The following is a 20,024-nucleotide window of genomic DNA, read 5'->3' as shown; positions in this document are numbered from 1 at the left end:
AGCACAGAGGAGGACGAGTTTGGGAAGATCCCGGGAAACCAAACACCCTGTGTGTGCGATGATCGAGAACCAGGGGACATCGGGACGGGGATGACCGATGATAGACAGGGCCGCTGGGCGTCTGTGCTACCCAACTCCAGAGCGCAGGGGCCCCAGCTTGGGTCAGGTAAGGAAAACCTTCCTCTGAAGCTGGAAGGAGGCAGGTGTGGGAGCGGTTACACAGGCCGTTGTAGGGGAGAGAGTGTGGCCTGTTGAGGGGTTAACTCAGGGCCTTTTTGTCCTTTAGAAGTTTAGGAGCCGGTCCCCTCGAAGGCAGAGGTGTGGGGCGGGAGGCTTATTAGGAACTACTTGATGAGAGATTGTACATGGCTGTGGATTGTACCGTGATCTGTATTGCTCTGCTCTCCCAGAACAGTCTCCTCGGGAAGTTTGTCCTTTTCCAGGCCTGGTGTGTTCCAGAGGGAAGCGCAAGGCTACTGTCACACTCAGGTCTCCCCTGGGATGCCAGCTGACGCTCCCCTTCTCTGCGGAATGCCTGAGGAGATCCAGAATTCTCTCCCGAGAGGTTTGTGGACTTGGGGGTTAGGTTTTGGGGTGGCCTCTGCCTCCTGGTTCCTGTGTCTCCATGTGCTCTCTGTTCTTCACAGATTCAAACTTGGAGGTGACACCCTTCTCTCCCGCAGAGCCACCTCACGGCAAACCTTCGGTTCGTGGGCAGGTCTGGGTCGTGCGGCGCCCACCCTCGGGCCGTTGTGTGTGCACCTTGTTCTTCCTCTTCCTTCTCCTATTTACTCAGGCCTCCTGAGTTCCCCAGCCCTGAGGCTTCGCCCAAACCATCGAGGTGCACAGTAGACAAGAGAGCTTCCTCTTAGGTTCAGCCTCCAACGGAACGAGGTTGCAGTTTGCTTTCCGGAAGACTACAGACTCAGCAGTTGGGGGTGTCGGGGCCTCGACAGTATATGTCCAAAGCCACTGCAGCTACCCCTGTAAACCCCGCTCTCTGAGATCATAGTCTCACCTTCAAGGTATTAGCTCTTCCAGGGACAGTGTAGGGAGACGTGAAAAGGCAGAGCAAGGCTAGAGGCGAATGAGAGGCTCGAGTGGGGAAAGGATTGAGGGCCAGCATAGAGGTTGGGAGGCCTGGCTGCTGGAACGTGTTCCCCTGCATGTTAGCCTTGCGAGCTTCGGCCTCTGTGGTCCCATCTGTACAGTGGGGAGAATGAAGGGAGGAACAGAGACTTAATGAAACAGAAACGTGCATGAGTATTCTAGATGCCACATTCCCCCTGCTTCTGCAACAAGAAAAAAATGCGAGTCTTAATGATTCTCGTCTGGGTGAATCATTAGGGACACATTTGGTGGGCCTCCACGACTTCCTTCTAGGGCGCTGGTCAATCCGTCAGCAACCCATACTGTCCCTCACCACGAGGTCTGTATTTAGTTTGGAGAGTAAAATGAATTCGGGGGCATCTGGGTGGCTCCGTCATTAAACATCTGCCTTCGGCTCAGGGTGTGATCCCAGGTCCCTGGGATCAAGCCCCACATCCGGCTCCCTGCTCCGCTGGGAGCCTGCTTCTTCCTCTCCCACTCCCCCTGCTTGTGTTCCCTCTTTCTCTGGCTGTCTCTCTCTCTCTTTCAAATAAATAAATAAAATCATTAAAATAAATAAATAAAATGAATTCGTATTTCATGAAAAAATTATTTTGTGTTTTGATGGGTCATGAGGAAATCGCTACTGCCTCCCCCAACCCACGCACCCAGACAAGGGCCAGACCCTCTCACCAAGGGGCAGTTTTAGGGCTCCTGATGCTATTCTGGAAGGGCCCAGCAGGGGGCAGCCTAGCTCTTCTCCGTCTCCAGCTCAGTGGCGAATTTGCTTCCTGGAGGTTTGGTGGAGGCTCTACACGAGGGTTTGACAGACTCTTTTGACCATGACCCACAGCTGGACATATATTTTTACATCAGTACTGGTTTTGCACGTGTTTATCTTGCTAAGGAATACTTACCCTAGTATATGGGTGCACTCGGATCTATTTCTAGGTGGTTCAGTTCTGAGATTTGGTCTTTTAAAAATGCTACTCACATCCACCAATAGATGGAGACCTGTACTCTGAAACCTACTGGGAGTCTAAGCCTGGGGAGTGAGGATGGGGGTGGGGTGGGGAGAGGGGGTAGATTTGGGGTCACCTAGAATAGGATCTCACAGTACAGTGGTTAAAGGTGTGGGCTTGGGAGCCAGGCTGCCACCCGGAATCCCAGCTCTGCCCTTCCCTCCATCTGTGGCCTGGGCTCCACCCCTCTGTGCTCAGAAAAAGACAGCTCGGGTTGTAATCACCGCTCCTTTTCCATGCACAGCAAGGACTGCTGCAGAGTGCTGATCACTGGGCAAAGCCTGCCTGGTGTCTCAGGGACTCACTCATCCAACATGTGTTGGCCCGGGTTACCAAAGACAACCCGGGCCTGGCAGAGGTGGCCGAGAAGCACACGGATGGTTACAACAGATGTGACAAGGGCGTAGGTGATGATTAGCGCTGAGCCCTCTGGGAGCACATGGGTACCCAGAGGACTCCTTAGCTCAGCAGCTCTCCAATTATGGTTCCCAGGCCAGCAGCAGCAGCAGAAGGTGGAGACTTGTTAGAAAGGCAGTCTCGGGCCTCAGCCCAGGTGTATAAAATCAGAAACCCATTGTCAAGGCTGGTGCACACCCAATTTGAGAATGACTGCCAGTGGCTACCAGACAGGGCTACACTTGAAAGTCATCTGGGGGCACCAATTTAACCACAATGTTTGGGCGTGGGAGCCAGGCATCACAGGTTTTTAAAAAGATCCCCAGGTGATTCCAATGTGCAGTGAAGTAGGGGAACCACTGCCCCAACCCAAACCTGAGCAGGCAGTTGGGGGGCATCTGAGAAAGCTTCCTGGAGGTGGTGTCATGTAGGCAGAAACCGTCAATGCAGTGGTGGCTTGTGAGTGCACATGAGTTGGAGGGGAATGTGGAGGGTGGAGGGTGAGGGGGTTGCTGATGCCCACAGAAGGTTCTAGAGGGACTGTGATCTAGTGCTGAAGAAGCCGGGCTCTGGACACCAGCCTTCTGGCTGTGAGTCCCACTGCGCCCTGCCTGGCTAGTGCGACCACAGATGAGTCATTTAACCTCTCTGCTCCTTATGCACTGTCCTGGGAGGGATGGCGTTCACCAGCGTGCCACTCACTCCTGTCGTCAGTGTTGTACCAGTGACACCTGCAATAGAAGCTCCCGGAAGCCAAAAGAGGGTCTCAGGATGCCTGGCCGGTGTTTTGCTGAGCAGATGTGGGGGGTAAGCCCCCCTGATTGGGTTGGGAGGAAAACCCAGAATTCAACTACCAGCCAGGAGGGCTTTGTTGAGACTTAGATGATCTGAGGTGTCAGCGGGGGCCCTGGCTCCGAGGGGCTCAGCGGGAGAGAAAGACGATGGAAACTTCTCACAGTGTCCGCTGCCCTGGCGTCTGGGGGGGGNGGCGGTTTGGCGCATCCCTCTTGTTTCTGTGATGTGGTCCCTCCTTCATCCTGCCGCAAGGGGTGGCCACAGCTGGGCCCTCTCTGCACCCCTGCTGGCCCCTCTGAGGCAGCTTGTCCCAGCACCTGGCGGTGGGGGTGAGGGGTGCGGCCAGCACCCAGCGAGGGGCAGGACCAGGGGCGGCTCAAGCAAGACCACTTAGCCTCTGAGGAGGCTGACTGCGTGCCTGTGGCCACGTTAGGTGCTGCCCAAGAGGCACCAGAAATATTAAGACGAAAGCCCCAGAAACAATAGGAGAATGGACCACTGACTTGCGTAACACGGATACTAATGCCTCGGGCGTGAGGAAGTGAGAGCTCGGACCCCAGACAAACACGGGTTTGTTCACCAGCCGAGGGATGGTGAGCAACTCGGGAATCTGAGCCTCTCCAAAACTCAGTTTCCTCATCTGCTAAATGGGGGTCACCATAGCACCTGTTATTCAAGTGATTAAAACTTGAATTATATAGATTCAAATATATGATCCAGTGATGAAATCAGTGATACATTGTGGGTTTTTAAAAAAGATTTTTATTTATTTATTTGAGAGAAAGAGAATGAAAGAGAGAGCATGTGAGGGGGGAGGGTCAGAGGGAGAAGCAGACTCCCCGCTGAGCAGGGAGCCCGGATGTGGGACTCCAGGATCATGACCGGAGCCAACGGCAGTTGCTCAACCAACTGAGCCATCCGGCGCCCTAAGGGATACGTTGCCATGAAGGGTGTAGAGTCCTTCAGCAACGCGTCTGGACGGAGCCAGCTCTACTAGGTGGAAGCTGGCACTGTTGCTGCTGTTCTGCCTGGTTGTGAACGGTTACAGTTCAGAAAAGGGTGAACCACTGAATGGTCCCCAATGGCCCGAGACAGAACTCAGAGGATGGGTTAGAGAAGAGAGGAAGGACTAGGCAGAGGGAGCAAAATGTCCTGATTTTCTAAAGGAGAGGAATATGATTGCTGGGATGTAAGTTTAATGTCACTCAACAGCATCTTAGAATTATCAGACAGATGGGTTGGGAGCACTTTACAGAGAACCAGGCTTTTCCGGAATTAATTCATTAAATCATGTGAAACCGAACTCTCAGTGCCTTTGATTTTTTTTCCCCATTCACTCAGCATATTTATCGTCAGCATGTTAGGAAAAGCAGAGCATATCTTGGCAAGGCAGTCAATGAGGTTTTCCGTGCTCTCCACATGAACACGAGAGAGAAATGTGAGCAGGGTGGTGGATGGTTAGGTGGGGTCTGTAACAATACTTCTCCCCAGGAGCTGGATGAAAGGATGGACGTCACCCTGGAGAGCCTATCCCCCTGGCAGGCCCCCAGGGCTCTAGCTCTTCACTGAGGAGCCAGAGAAGCACATGATGGTGAGGGGGGCCCAACAGGGCACACGTTGGCACCTAAGGATTCCTCCAATTAAGAGCAAAACAATTCATAGCAGGTAGCAGAGAAGTCATATTATACAGTAAATTATTTTTTTCCTAATAATGGGAGTCACATAAGCTCATGGTAGAAAATTTGGAAAACAGAGACGACCATAAAGAAGTAACTAAGAGACACCTGTAAACTCCCCCCCCCCCCCCCCCCCGCATTGGCACAGTTTGATAGCATGAGCTAGGAGGAGGGTGTGAACGGAGTTCGAGTGCTCTTTAAGACGGTGAGGAATTCAGGACTGTCGAGCCTAGAAAAGGGTTGGTGCAGTCTATGTGGAGTGCACAGGCTGTCCAGGAGACTGGAGGCTCTCCTGCACGGTTCCAGAGCGGAGTCAGCGCTCAGATGCTGGAGGGGCAGTGAGGATCACCGCTCACTGAGCAGGAAGGAGCCTTCCAGCAAGTAGCTCCGCCCACCGACGGGACAGGCGCCGGGGAGGGCGGGGCTCCCATTCGCGGGGTGGGTTCTAGTAGAAGCTGGTTCTTAGCCTTGTTCTCCTCCGAATGTTACCGAGACTCCCTGCCCTGCTGTGGTTCCTTTCACTCTGAGACTCGTGTAAGTAGAGCTGAAGACCCGGAGGCAGAAAGAAACGCGTTTCAGTTATTGCCAAGGGAAATGCGCATGTTGCAAAACGGCGCGCTCTCAGTTTTGTTGGAAGTACGCGGTTAAGCATACATTCATTGAAAAGTAATAGCAAGAAAATTTTAATGCTTCTGTGGGAGACGCTTTTCACCTTTTGGGCTGTTTTGATTTTTCCAAGTTTTTTACATTTGACTTATTCTAACATCTAGTAAATGTCATATTAAAGTAAAGTAAATGTGTCTCCAGCGTGTGTGAGGATACTTTCTTTACTGAAACAATAGAGTAGGGAGTGGGGAGGAGGGACTGTAGTCTAGGCAGGTGTGTAGGGGTGGGGGTTGATTGTGGAGGACCTTGAAAGCCAGACAGAATTGTTTAGGTTGATTTGGTCATTGCAATGGCAATGGTAATGACCTTATTTGCTGACCCCACTCAGGACTGATAATCTGATAGATAACAGCATATTTGTGGGGATGAGAGGACACAGTACAATAATCAAAGTTGCAGAACTCCTGGAAAATCAGTGTTGGAATAGGGAGACTGGCGGGATTCAAGGGATAGACACTCATTTGCTTATTCATTCATCCAGTTGCATAAGATTTCTTAAGCTCTAGCTGTACCCCAGACACCGTGCTGGGCACCCTGATGACACTGGGTCTCTGCGGAGCTAAGCGCAGAACACACCAGAAGGTGAGGGCAAAACTGCCAGTTAGTCGGTCCCTCCACATCCAGGCGAGAGGTTCTGAGTCTCAGGAGTAGGAGTGGTGAGAATGGAACTTCCAGTGGTATTTCAAGATAGTCTTTGGTTGCTTCGCAGTTGCCCTGGGGGGTCCTTCTTTAGCTCCCCGCCCGGGCAGAGTGCACAGAAGCCACGCAGCAAACATTTGGCAGGTCACAGGAATGTTACTCCGGTGGGAGGAGGGCTGGACTGAACCCCAGACAATCAACAGGGATTCACTTATTTACTTCGTTGCAATACGTATATCCTGAACGTTTACCATGTGCCTGCTGCCATTGTGCTCCAAGCTGGAGCTGCAAAGATGAGACATAGCTTCGCCCTAGAGGAACTCAACGCTATGACAATCTGGCTGGGGAGAGAGTCGCAGCTATAAACAGTGAAAGTGCTTACAGGAGACTGTTATAAGGTGAACCTAGATAAAGGTGTAATTAGTACCTTTAGGCACAATTAGGAACTAATTAGTCAAAGGCGCCACCAGAGAGGAGATGGCATTTGAGTTCTAGGAAGGCCCAGGGTGGGAATGGGGTAGAAGGAATTCCCACCATATGCAAAAATAGTAAGGTACAAAGGATAGTGTGGGAATGGCAAGGTCCCTCTCAGTTGGCTTTTTTTTTTTTAAAGATTATTTATTTATTTATTTATTTATTTATTTATTTATTTATTTGACAGAGAGAGAGAGAGAGAGAGAGGACAAGCAGGGGGAGCAGCAGAGCAAGAGGGAGAAGCAGGCTCTGTGCTAAACCCAGAGCCTGATGTGGGATACGATCCCAGCACCCTGGGATCATGACCTGAGCCAATGGCAGACACTTAACCGACTGAGCCACCCAGGCATCCCTCTCAGTCAGCTTTGTGAGGGCATTTCCTTCTGTCTCTTCCAGGCTCCACACCTGCAGGCCCGTACCTCTGTCGGGCTGGAGCTGAACCCCTCTTTCCTTTCTCTGAAAACTGCTCCACCCCCATCTAACACAGGTACAGCAGGACAAGTCATGAGGACATACACCTCTGCCCATCAGGCCAGTGTTGACTGGGCCAGGGATGGGGCTGGGACCACATTGGACCACTCAGAGTCCTTCCTGGGAATTTGGGGTCGGGACACTAGATCCCAGAACTAGTCTCATTGGTCTCTTGCGGTCAATGTAAATTTGAGAGTTGTGGCGTCCTGGGGGAGGCCCTAGCAATGTGTGCACATGGTCATATGTTTTTATAGAATTTGCAAAAGTAAGGTAATAGTCAATGTAATTGGTCAAGTCCACTGCTTCTTTCCTTTCCGAGGCCCCCTCTGTCACCTCCTCTCATGATGGATGGTGTTGGAGTGGCTTTGTGTAGCTGGGGATCTAGCTAAGGGGAAGTGGAGTTGAAGGTTCATTTAGTTAGGGTTAAGTGGGATCCCTTTATGGGGTTTGCAGACACTTACAGCTGTAATCAGTGTAGAAACGGCTTCGGGAATATTCCTACGGCTCACGGTGAGCATCGGGACAGCCAGGGGCAAAGTGAGCCTGTCCTCTGAGGCCGGGCTACGGAGCATGTGGGTATTGCAGGAGAAATAAGGATTGAAATGAGGGGTTCTTCTGGTTATCAGATACATAAAATCAGAAACTTTGGGGTTTTGTTTTTGTTTCAAATATTTTATTTGACAGAGAGAGAGAGAGCACGAGCAGGGTTGAGGGGCAGAGGGAGAGGGAGAAGCCAGCTCCATACTGAGCTAGGGGGGGCTCAACCCCATCATGACCTGAGCTGCAGACAGACGTTTAACCAATTGAGCCACCCAGGCGCCCCAGAAACTTTGGTTCTATCAATCCTGTAATTGACAAAGTTCTCTCCTTGCCCGGAATCTACTCAGTCTCAACTGGGCCCTGACTGTTGGGCTTCCACGTTCGTGTTTGCATGGTTCAATTTTAGCAAGAATCCTGCCTGCTAAGTCAATTGAGCCAGAATGCCCAGCCTCCAGATCTGGTCACCGTCATCCTCCACCAGCACCCAGGTGATGTCTGAACATGCTGGCCTGCCCTGTGAGGTCAGCTTAGCCAGAGTCCTTTCTCACCTTTCATGGCTCCTGTGAACGATTTTCTACCCACTGACCCTCACCCTGCTCCTTGGCTAGAAATTCCCACGTTTCCTCCTTGTGTTCTATTCCAGGTTGAGCCCGATCTGTCTCCTCTACTACAAAACCCCGCTATAGAAACTCGCTTGAACAAAATTTTCCTTACCCTCTTTCACAAGTGTCATGAATAACTTTTTTAACATAATACACACCATACTTTTTTTTTTAAAGTGGGAATCATGTGCAATTGGATTTATCAGATTTTTTGTGTTTAAATTTCTGGCTGATCTGAACAAGAAAACTCAAAATGCCCTGAATTCCCATAACTCACATACAAAAGAAACTAATAGAAGTTTTCCCAAGTTTTGCAACAATCCTAAATGTTTACATGACAATACCAATAATAATGTGCGACCTGGAACCTTCACCAAACTCTCCGTAATAGACAAACAGATTTGGATCAACCATGCTAGAGGGACGACGGGAACATTTTTGCATTTTCTCTGTGGAAGACCATTACAGAACGGTCCCAAGCAGAGGTCTATCAAACAGTATGAAGCCAAAAAAAAAAAAAAAAAAAAACAAATAGGAGCAACGTACAGTATAGGTGGATTTGGTTGCAAATTCATTAAACTGTTATTTTTTTTCTGGATTTTGTGATATTTTTGGTATTTCTTAGCTTTTTAACATTTGTAAATTTGCTATGCTTTCTTTTCTCATTCTAGATACATTTTCAGGCCCCAAACACATTGTAAGCTTCAGACCCCCCTGTCCCTGTCCTGCACATCTATGACGTGGTCACCCTCTCTGGGCCTCTATGTCTTTCCTCCCAGTCAGGGTTGGTGGCCTGACCTTCCACCAGACCTCTTCCAGGAAGTATTAGAGATGAGCTGGTGAGTCCTGCCGAAATCCCTCCTGTACAGGAAAGGAGGCAGAATACCGCAGCCCATGCTGCAGGGCCAGGCTTGGTGAGGTCTGGGGGTACTGGGCTCGCCAGTGGAGGGACCAGAAGGTAGATCTCTGTGTTCCAAATTCTCTCTCCTCACTGCCTCCATGCTTCACGACGCTTGACATGTATAATTAGGTGGTCACATTGTGCCCTTCTGCCAGGCTGGGAGATAGGCAGAAACTCTGACCCACAGGGTCCGGCCACGAAGCCAGCCGTAGCCCTGAGGCTTCCTTGTGAAATGGGACCTAGGCTCCTCTCCAGGAGCCTCCTTCGTCCTGGACCACAGGTTTTGGGCTGGTGGGGGCAGCATCAGAATCGCTGCGGGAGTTTTTCCTAAGGATGTTCTGTGCACCCCATCCAGCCTATTCTGAGACAAGCTAGAGTGTGGACGGGACAGGTGCATTCTGGAAACTTCCAGGCAAATCTGATACCCACCCACTTTCAGGATGCGAACCAGGCCAGAGGGGCTCCTGAGAGTAACCAGGAGCCCGCAGGTGGCCTGACGCGCTTACCTGCGAATGGAGCCACCTGCTCCGAGAGGAGCACAGAGCCAACTGCCTGGGGGAGTCCCTGCCCCACCTCCTCACTAGCCTTCGGAGCCTGGCAAGTCACTTGACCCTAGAACCTGCCCGCTTCTCTGTAATATGGAAATCACTGAAGCACCTTACCCGAAATGCGATAATGCAGAGAAGGCATCCAGCCAGAATTTGACACATAGTGGCCACTGCCCTTCCTTCCTGCACTGACATCAGCCAAGCGTGAAGGGAAAGTTAGACAGTATTCCCTTCCCCGAGGCCCAAGCTAGCAAGGGGCTTCCCTCCCTGCTTCACACGGAGGAGGCAGGAGGCCAGCTCAAGGCCAGGGACTCATCCTGAAATCCAGCCCAGCCAGTATCTCCTTTCAGCTCAGAGCAGCCAGGACCACCCTCTTTTGTCTGGGGCCGGCGAGACCGGTTTGGGGCAATAGTCTCTGGTGTCACCCACTCGCTGTCCCTCCTGCAGGCAGCTGGGGGTGTCCTGGGGGGGCAGGAGAAGCACGCAGACACTCTTTCCTTTTCAACAGGAACAGTCGGGCAGCTGAGCCAGAGAAGGAAGGGGAGGGCTGGGAGGGCGGTGGTGGAGGCTGTTTTTCTCAGGTTCCCCAGCCTCCCCTTTCCCTCCTCTCTGGCCGCCCTGATCCCCGGGAGCTCAGGCCCTCCCACTTCAGGAGGATAGAGGTTTCATAAACTCACTTTCATGAAGGTGTTGAGGACCAAATGCACTTCATTTCAGACATGGCAATGCCCTGCAGTGACATTCTTCCAATGTTCTTACTCGAGTGCTCAGGCCCAGACTGGAGAGAGACCGGGGTCCTGGCCTCCTCCTCCAGGTAGGTGCCCCTGTGGGCTGCAGGGCCAGGGAAACACGTTGGAGAGGCCCAGCCATTCTACAAGGGGGGGGTTTCCTGGGCCAGGAGGCCCCTTCCTAGGCTGGCCTTCTTCTCCTGAAGCCAGTCAGGCAGGCTTCCGGCCTGGGGGACCCTCCTGGATGCTGGGGCAAGGGCTCAGTGCCAGGGGCTCTCTGTCCCAAACCCCGGGGTCCACAGTCCCTCTCTGGACGGTTCTTTTCCCTGGTCCTGGGAGTTGGGGGGAAGGGAACAAAAATGAAAGTCTGACCCCAACACTCCCCCCCTCCACCCCCCACCCCCGCCCCGGCCCAGGGACCAGGGCTAGACAAGCCGCTAAGGCAGTTCCCAGAGCCCCGGGGAACTGCTGAGAGAAGCTGAAGAGTGGTGGCTCCACAGTGTCCCTCCTGCCCTGCCCTTCACGCCCTCCCTGCCCCCGGAATGCCCACTAGACGTGCCCCCACCCCATCCCCCACCCCAGCAGAGGCCAGCGCCTTGGACGTTAACAATCCAAGCCTGACTGGCCTGATGGGGACACAGGGCTAGGCCCTTGGCCATCAGCCCTTGGACCCGCCCGGTCCTGCGCACTGCTGTCTCGTCCTGCCCTACCCTCAGGCCTGTCTCATGCCGCCCTGCACGCGGCCATCAGAAGAAACAGATTTAATGTACATACGGCCAAACGGAGGCGCTTAAAACAGAGCCAAGAGAAAAAAGTCAGAGTGAGATCCATAACACAACCCAGTTACATTAATTAAAATTACATGTGGCCCAAAGAAGAATGTACATGTGTCAAAAATAGGAAACCTGTTAGGAAGGTGCCCTCTGGAGGGAGAGGGAGAGATGAGGGATGGGGTCCAAAAGAGATGGGAGAACAGAGGGGAGAGGGAGGGAGGGAGAGGGAGAGATGGAAGGAGAGGGAGGAGGGGGAGAGGGAAGGGGAGGGAGAAAGAGGAGGGGAGGCAGGGAGGGAGGGAGAGGGAGGGAGAGGGAGGGAGGAACTCTTTCTACAAATCACCTCTGGATGTTTTTTCTGGAAATAAAATTTGAATTTACTTAACATGTATATTTTTTTAATGTAAAAACATAACGCCTATATAATTTTCAAAAATGGGAGATGTATTGATTTATAATTTCTTAAGGACATACTTTCCCCCCCCTTTTGTCCAAAAGCCATGTCAAGGCTTATGGAACAAAGGACAAAGGACAGGTACGCGTTGTCTTTACAATGTAGTTTAAAGCAGAAAAAGAAGCAAGTCTCTGTGTAAACGAAGGGAAGGGCTCATTGAGGAAGCCGTCATGGGGGAGCGGCCACCGGCCACGCTGTGCTGGGTCAGGGCCATTTGAAAGTGCTCCTAGCGACAGACCTGGAGCATGTGAAGGTATAGAATGGTGGACCTGAGCCAGGTGGAAGAGAGAAGAAACGAGAATGGGGAGCTCTGTACACCTGCTGGGGGGGGGCCCTGAGAAAGGGGGGGTGCTCCCAGCCTGGATGACTCTGATCACAGAGTCACCAAACCCTCACGGAGGCTTTGCATGGCTGGTAGGGGACAGAGGTGTTAATCCAGGAGTCTCCCCGGAGGAGGTGAGTGCTAGAAACCAGAGGCTGATCTGGCTGGACAGGAGCTATTGTCTTGGAAAGCCAGGGTTGCTGATTTGGACCCCTTGATCTGCAGGGAGACAACTGAGACCGCTTCCCAGGCACACTCCCTTAATCAGCCTTTCTCAGCACCTTTGAAAGGGGACGAGGTGGGGGGGGGCGATTCTGGGCCGGGGCATCATTCTTCATGCTCTGTGGGGGTCAGGTCCCCTTTGGAGGTTCCCCTAGGGACAAGTGTGGAGGGCAGCCTGGGGCTCCCTATTGAGCCAGCCAGGCCATGAGTGTGACAGGGACACGGGAGAGCAGGCTCAGGTCAGCAGAGGCCATGGTCAGCCGGGGAGGGCCTGAGCTCTCTCACTCTAGCAGGGCGCGTTAAAGGAAAAGGGCTCAGGGTCCCAAGGACGGGGCGGGTGGGGGGCCAGCCACCCCTCAGAGCGCGTCACTTCTGGGCTGGGGCTTTTGAGGGGTGGGCGTGTCCTCCCCACGGTCTCTTTGCACCTGGCAGCTGCAGACAGGAAGGCCGCAGGTCTGCGATGCTGGAAACACAGACAGGAATGGACCAGGGTACCTGAGAGAGGACTGTCCCCTGATGAGGCTTGGACTGTGCCTTGGCCTAGAAGAGAAATGGATTTCTGTTGTGTTCAAGGCTTTCTCAATCACAGCGCTTTCCCTGTCCTGCCCTCCCCATGTTGCCAGGCTTGCACATGGATGCACACATCTCTACCCCTGTTGAGTCTGTCTTAACTCACATCTCTGCGGCTGCCACGGCCCCCCTGGATGTGTGCGCTGGGCCTGGTGCCCAATTAATGTCTTTTCCTTGGGTTGTCCACACTCTCCACTCTCCTCCAGCTTCTTTAAATCCCACCCCACGTTCACAGGCTAGTTTAGACCCCGTGTCTGCCTGGAGGCCCTCCCTGAGTGCTTGAGTCCAGGCCTCAGAGCTCTGTCCCTCCCTTTCCCGGCTGGGGAGGAGAGGGAGACAGCTCGAGGTGGCACAGTCTTAGGTGGCCCCAGGAAATTAGTGCAAATTTCAACTACAGACCCGCAGGTTGTAGGCCTATGGGGGAAACGTGACCTCTCGGTAATGGATTATATTTCTCTTGGGTGTTCCTGGACATATGCCCCATGCACCGTGCATTCTCCCTCTCTCTCTCTCTCTCTCTCTCTCTCTCACACACACACACACACACACGTTTGCAGACCTTCAAGACCACAAGGCCAGTTGTGCTGAGACAGCTGGGCAGCTGGGTCCACAGTAGGAAAGAACAAACCCACTGCCCCGCAGTGCTCGAACCAACTAGGGTAAGCGTAGCCATGACAGCTGGCAGGCCTCAGCTGACCACAGGTCAGGCAGAACTATGACGCCGTGGAAGGATGCTGGGATGGCCTAGGAAGAGGGCTGAGTAGAAGGGGTCAGAGCTCTGCCTCCGTCTAAGGGTCAGAAGGTGCTGGAAAAGGCCCTGGAGCCCAGGCCATGCCCTCCTCTCTCCCAACCTTTCCCCATGTGCGTGAGTCTGTTTGCCTTTGCGTGTTTTTCTAGTTTTGATAGCTTTCTAAAAGTCACCTCCTCTGTGAAGCCTTCCTGGATTCCAGCAAGCAGAGAAGCTCCTCCTACCTTTTTCATGTCTCTGTGAAAACCTCAGGACATTGTATGGAATTCTTCTCTCCTTCTAAACTGTGACTCCACGGGTGTAGGATCCCTAGTCCCCAGTGCGGTGCCCAGCACGGAGGAGTACATGCCATACAGTAATAATAAAATGAGATATCCCTAATACATAAAGAATATTTAAAAACTGAAGGAATAAAAGACATTTAAAACTCTATAGAATGGACAAAAGGTATGAACAGACAATTCACACATAAAACACAACATAAAAATAGCCCTTAAACATAAAAATATTAAGAAAAATGCCAACTCAAGCCACACTGAGATACCATTTCTCACTCATCAGATTGGCAAAGAGTCAGTGGCTCCGCGATCCAGTCTGTTAGCGTGGCTGTGGGGAAATGGGCCGTCTTACACGGTGCTGGTGGGACGGCTAAACGGCACACTCCCCGGAGAAGAATTTGTCAGGACCTAAGGAAACCGCGTACACGTTTACCCTTCACCCCTGGGGCCTGCTGGGGGGGGCTTACCTGAGCCGCACGCCCAGAGCTCCCAGATACCTCAGCACAGAGGCTCAGGGCGGTGAGATTTGCGATTTTAAGACTCAGGCAGCTGTCTAAATATCAAAGCACGGAGGCTGGTTCAATAAACCGGGGCATCCACCCCGGGGGATACTACGCAGTTCGCAGTTCGGGAGTGAATGAGGCTATGTGAACTCCAGTCAGAAGCTTTTAACCCGAAGTTCACGGACAGACTTCATGGAATCCAAGAACCTCCCGCCAGATCACTTCAGATCTGCATCTGTGGGGGCCCCTGGGGGGCTCAGTCGTTAAGTGTCTGCCTTCGGCCCAGGGCCTGATCCCAGGGTCCTGGGATCAAGCCCCGCATCGGGCTCCCTGCTCCACTGGGAGCCTGCTTCTTCCTCTCCCTCTCCCCCTGCGTGTGTTCCCTCTCTCGCTGGCCGTCTCTCTGTGTCAAATAAATAAATAAATAAATCTTAAAAAAAAAAAAAGATTTACATCTGTGTGTGTGTGTGTGCGTGTGTGTGTGTGTTTCGAGACTGGCCCATAGTTCCCATCTGAGAGATCTGTGGCTCTCAAAGAGTTGAAAATCACTGCCCCAGATGCTTCCAGCAGGAAAGGTCTCTCACTGCTGTAATGTTGGCTGGAAAGAGCCTTTGGTATTTTAGGGGTAGGGGGATGAACACAGTAAAATTAGGGCTTTAGTATCTGGAAAAAAATTTTAATCTGGTAACAAATACCTGTAGAAAGTATGTTTTAAAAAGCTGAAAGCGCGTGCGCACCCACCCCCCCCCACACATACACACGCATCAAAAATGAAAACTTCCCCGTAATTACCGCACCTGACCAGCATTATGGTAGCTTTTTATTTTTAGGTATAGATATTGCAGAGGCTGCTTTCAGACAACAGGGGTGAGCGATGGAAACTTGATCAAGGCACAAGGGCCCACGGCCACCACCTGGCTGAATCCACACAGGCCCATCCGACGACCCCCCTCGAAATATCCACAGGCCCTAACTGACCAACGGGCTCCTCACTACCAAGCACAGTTACCAAAAAAGGGAAAATTCCACACGTCCCCGCACGTCCTCACCTGCCCCTTTAAGTCCAGCCCCCGCCCCCTGCCTCCTCGTAGCCCCCTCCCCCCTGCGCGGCCCCAGGCTCCCTTGCGGGGCATTCAGTAAACTTCTTGCACCTGTGTTCTGCCTCAGGTGACTCTTGTAAACACCCCACGTCCCTGGCCTCCACCGCACATTTGGGGGCCCCCATCCGATGGGACAGACACCACAGATAGGATACGGAGCGGTTTTCTCTGACGTTCATTTTCATGGCTGCAGAATGTCACACACAGGAATTTGGGGTGTTCTTGTTTTTGTTTTTGCTGGAGAAGCAAATCGTTTGAAGGGCGGCTGCCCTGAGGGCACCAGGTTAGTAAGGCTCTGAGGCCATGCGAAGCCCCAGGAGGCATTAACCCAGGGTAGTAAGCCCGGTTACTAGATGAGGAAACGGAGCCCCCAGATGGGGTGCGCCTCTGAGCTCTTTTCCAGTTATTGACAGAGGAGACTGGCGCCCTGGGTTCCCAGCCTTCGCCACGTGTGTGAGGGGTCATCTCTGGGAGGCGGCTTCCTGGGGGTCCTCCCATCATGGGAGGTGGGAACGAGGCTCCCAGCCCTGGCCTCCCAGCAGGGGGGGTGGGGGGAGGTGAGGGGAGGGGGAGGGGCGGAGGGGGCGGTGGGGGGACGGGGGAGGGGTTCGAGGGGGCGCTGCAGGTGGGGAAGGGGAATCCTTGTGGGCGGGAGGGGCACGGGCTGGGAAGGGAACCCCTCCCTGCAGCCAGCCGGGCTGGAGATCTGCTGCGCGCCCCAGCAGAAAAGCCCACGAGGGGTCTCGGGCCTGGCTGGCCTCTCCTCCCCCGCCTGGGGCCTCCTCGCTGGGAGGGGCAGGTGCTGGCCTCCAGGGCACAGCTGCTCTGCGGTGCCGGGGCGACAGGTGGCCGACTGGGGCACCCTGGGAGGGGATGGGAGCGGGGAGGGCCGAAGGAGGAACCGTCCTAGCCTCCAGCCTGGAGCCTTCACGCTCCCTCCCCTCTCCTCCTTGCCCGAAGCTGAAGGGAGCTGGGATGGCTTTCTAGAGAGGGGCAAAAGCCTGGGGGCGCCTGCCCTTCCGAGCTGGGCAGCAGGGTCTGGCGGCTCCTTTGCGGCCGGAGTCCAGGGTCGTAGCGCAGCTCCACCACATTCTGGTTCAGTGACATTGGGCAAGTGACAGCCTGGGTGCCTCGGCCTGCCGTCTGTAATCTACAGCATAATATCAGAGCTCAGCGAGAGCCTGAGAGGAGGTGGAGTTAACAGGGTCACGTTCTCAGAACAATGCTGGCACATCCCGAGTGCCCAGGGAATGTGAACGCTCATTCTCGGTTGCCTCTTCCCCGCACAGTGTCCGAGCTCTCAGTGCCCTGGCTCCTGCGGCTGGACGGCTGGCATCGGTCAACACCGAACATTTCACCTCTCTTAAGCTTGTCTGGGTGCAGGTAGGTCCTGCCCTCGTCGGAAAGGCTTCTGTTCCCATTATGTCTCCAGCTGGAGGAAGGGTTTCCTGGAGCATTCCCTTTCAACCTCCCTGGTGTCCTGTGACCCCAGAGGCACATGGATGCGTGTAGGGTGGGGGGATTGGTCTGGTCTTCTGCCTCAGTACAACGGAGCTCAGTGTATCGCTTACCACATGCACATTGGTGGGGAATTGTGTATCAGCTGAGAGCAGGCCTTTAGTGTGTGTGTGTGTGTGTGTGTGTGTGTGTGTGTGTTTGTGAGAGAGGGAGGGAGGGAACTTGATGTCCATCTTTGTGCTTCTGCGTCCTTGGTCTATAGCTGTCACTAGAAACACCTGTCCAGCTGTGGATGACATTTCCAGGCCTCTGCTCTGTCTTCATCTGGGTGGGGCCATGGGCCTCATTCTTGCCAATGGTGCTGAGTAGAGGGATTGCTGTTAAGAAGCAGGTATGCCTCCTTACCACTCTCCTTCCTACCTGCTGATGGAAGGTTGGCCCGTTGATAGGAGCCTGGGACCCTAAATCAGCAGGTGGGAAACACTGCCTGCTTGCCACCCAGGAGCAGCCATTGTTGTGAACAGAATGTGTGTGGCCCCCCCCCCACATATTTATATATTGAAGCCCTATCCTCCAATGTGATGGTATTTGGAGGTGGGTCTTTGGGCGTAGGTCATGAGGTAAGTAGGTCATGAGGCTGGGGCACTCACGAATGGGGTTAGTGCCCTTATAAGAGGAGCTCCGAGAGAGACCATCTCTCTGCCGTGTGAGCACACAGAGAGACGATGGCTACCCATGAACTGGAAAGTGGGTCCTCACCAGACACTGAATCTGCCAGCACCTGTAGCTCACGGGACTTCACAGCACAGAACGGTGCAAAATACGTGTTTGTGCTTTAAGTTGCCCGGTCTATGGTCTTTTGTTCCAGCAGCCCGAGTGGACTGAGACACTCACTGTTTGGTAAGATGTGATATATTCTGAAATGTTATAGCAGCTGGTATGACTCTAACTAATGTGCAGGAAGATGGGGGTTTAGGGAAGGCTTCACAGAGATGTTCAAACCCGAGCAAGGTTTGAGGGATGAGCAGAAATTGCGGTGGTGGAATCGGGGTGCGAGGGCCAATTTCCATTCAGTAGAAGGAAGAATTGTTGGCCAGTGAGAGTTGGCCCTAGAAAATCTCTGTGACGCAGGGAACGTATAAGCAGAGACTGTCAGGAATGTTAGCCTGGGTAGCATGTGGGACCAGATGCCCCTTGGTGCCCTTCTGGCTTCATAAGGACAGGGTTGGGTACCCCACAGGTTGCCCAGAATATCCCCCACCTTCGCTCAGGGCTCTCCGAGCCCGGGGCAAGAACCCATTACTAACTACCCACAATGACCATGTTAATTGGGTATACTGAGAAGCCACCTACAGTTCCCATCGTGGTGACCAGGCTGTGTTCCAGAAATCTCTATGTGAGCCAGTTGTTTGGAACTCAGAATGCGTTTTCCCATAGAAACCAAGTTATAAATGGTGGTTGGTTTTTCAGGCCAGTCCACAAATTTCTACTTAACTCATCGTGTTCCTGAAGTTTATCATTAGCAGTACAATGTTAACTGCCCTTGTTCAGCTTTTATGGTGCAGTTTGTTTGAGAAAATGCATTGCAGGTTCCAATGGGGAATGCAGGCATACGTCTCACTTCTAAGTGGTATCAAGGGGCTGGTGGCTTCTCAGGGAGATGGAGGGATGGGGCAAGTATTTTGGGCACCAGGAACTCCTTAGTTCTGCCCCACAGTAGACAGACAGAGGGCCCCATGCCTCAGAGGCCCCAAATTGAGGAACAATGGGCCACGTCCCAGAGGTGAGATGGGGCAGGAGCAAGAATTCCGACACCAGTGACTGCCCCCACCTTGTTGGAGTAGATCGGTCATGGTGCCTGCACATACTCAGTGGCCTTGCTCAGGAGAGTAAGTGAACCCTGACTGGTCCAAGCAGGCCCCTGATTGCAGGCAGCCCATATGCAGGTTACTGGGTGACCCTCTGGCTGGAGCAGCTCTGCCCATGAGGGGCCGTGGAGGTGTGCAGAGCCAATGTACTTGGCTGTCTCCAGAATCTGGACTATGGATTAGAGAGGGGTTGGGTCAGCTGGTAGCCAGGAAGGACTGGGATGGAGACACACAGTCATCAGTCAGGGCTCCAGGATGCCAGCACCAGGCACTGACTCTCGCCGATTCAACAGAAAAGAAGTTTCTGAAAACCACACTGGGATACACACTCTAGCAGGCCTGCCCTGTCAGTGCCCTGCCCAGACCCCCCTGTCTTCCCTGCCACCCGCCAAGTCTGCTTACAGCGACAGTGTACAGAGCGCACTGGGCCTGTGTGCAGGGCAAACCAGAAGTGCTGGCGAGTTCATGCCCCTGCAAGCAGCTCTGAGCCAAGGACAAGGGAGAGCTGGTCAAAAAATACCCCCTCCCTCGACTGAGCTAACGCTGAGGCCTGCTCTGCGCTCTCTCCCAGAGCTCCCCAGCAGGACTGAGCTCCAGTTGCCCCGAGCGGTTACCAGCTTGATATCATAGTTATCTATTGTTCTGGAGCAAACCATCTAAAAATCGTGTGGTGTGAAACCATAATCATGAATTATTTCTCATGATTCTGTGGGTTGGATGGTGGCCCTACGGCTGGTGTCGCCTCGTGCAGCTGTGTTCTGCAGGAAAGAAGGTCCTCGTGTGTCTGGCAGTTGGCTGGGTGCCTCGGTTCCCCCCCTCATCTCCACTAGGGCTGGACCAGCTTCCTGGTGAGGTGGTCACCGGGCAGTGTTTGGAAAGGACCCCATCAGATGCTGTAAGGCTTCGTTAGGCCCCAGGACTCACTCAGTGCCCCTTCCACCTCTATTCTATTGGTCCAAATAAGGCCCGAGGCGGCCAGCTCCACAGGGTGGGGAAAGGGGGGGGGCGGGGGGACATGAAAGTGGGGACACGCCCACTAACACATACTTTATTAACTTCCTTCTCTAGCTCTCTTCCTTTTTTCTCTCATTTCCTGGGAGAAACAGCTACTAGTTACACTTGAATATTTGAATCACTGTCTGCTCTGGGGGAACCTAAACCCAGATCCATGCAGAATCCTC

This window comes from Ursus maritimus, unplaced genomic scaffold (assembly GCF_017311325.1).
Source record: "Ursus maritimus isolate PB19 unplaced genomic scaffold, ASM1731132v1 scaffold_18, whole genome shotgun sequence".
NCBI classification, from domain to species: Eukaryota; Metazoa; Chordata; class Mammalia; order Carnivora; family Ursidae; genus Ursus; species Ursus maritimus.
Note: the sequence above shows the minus strand (reverse complement) of the source record.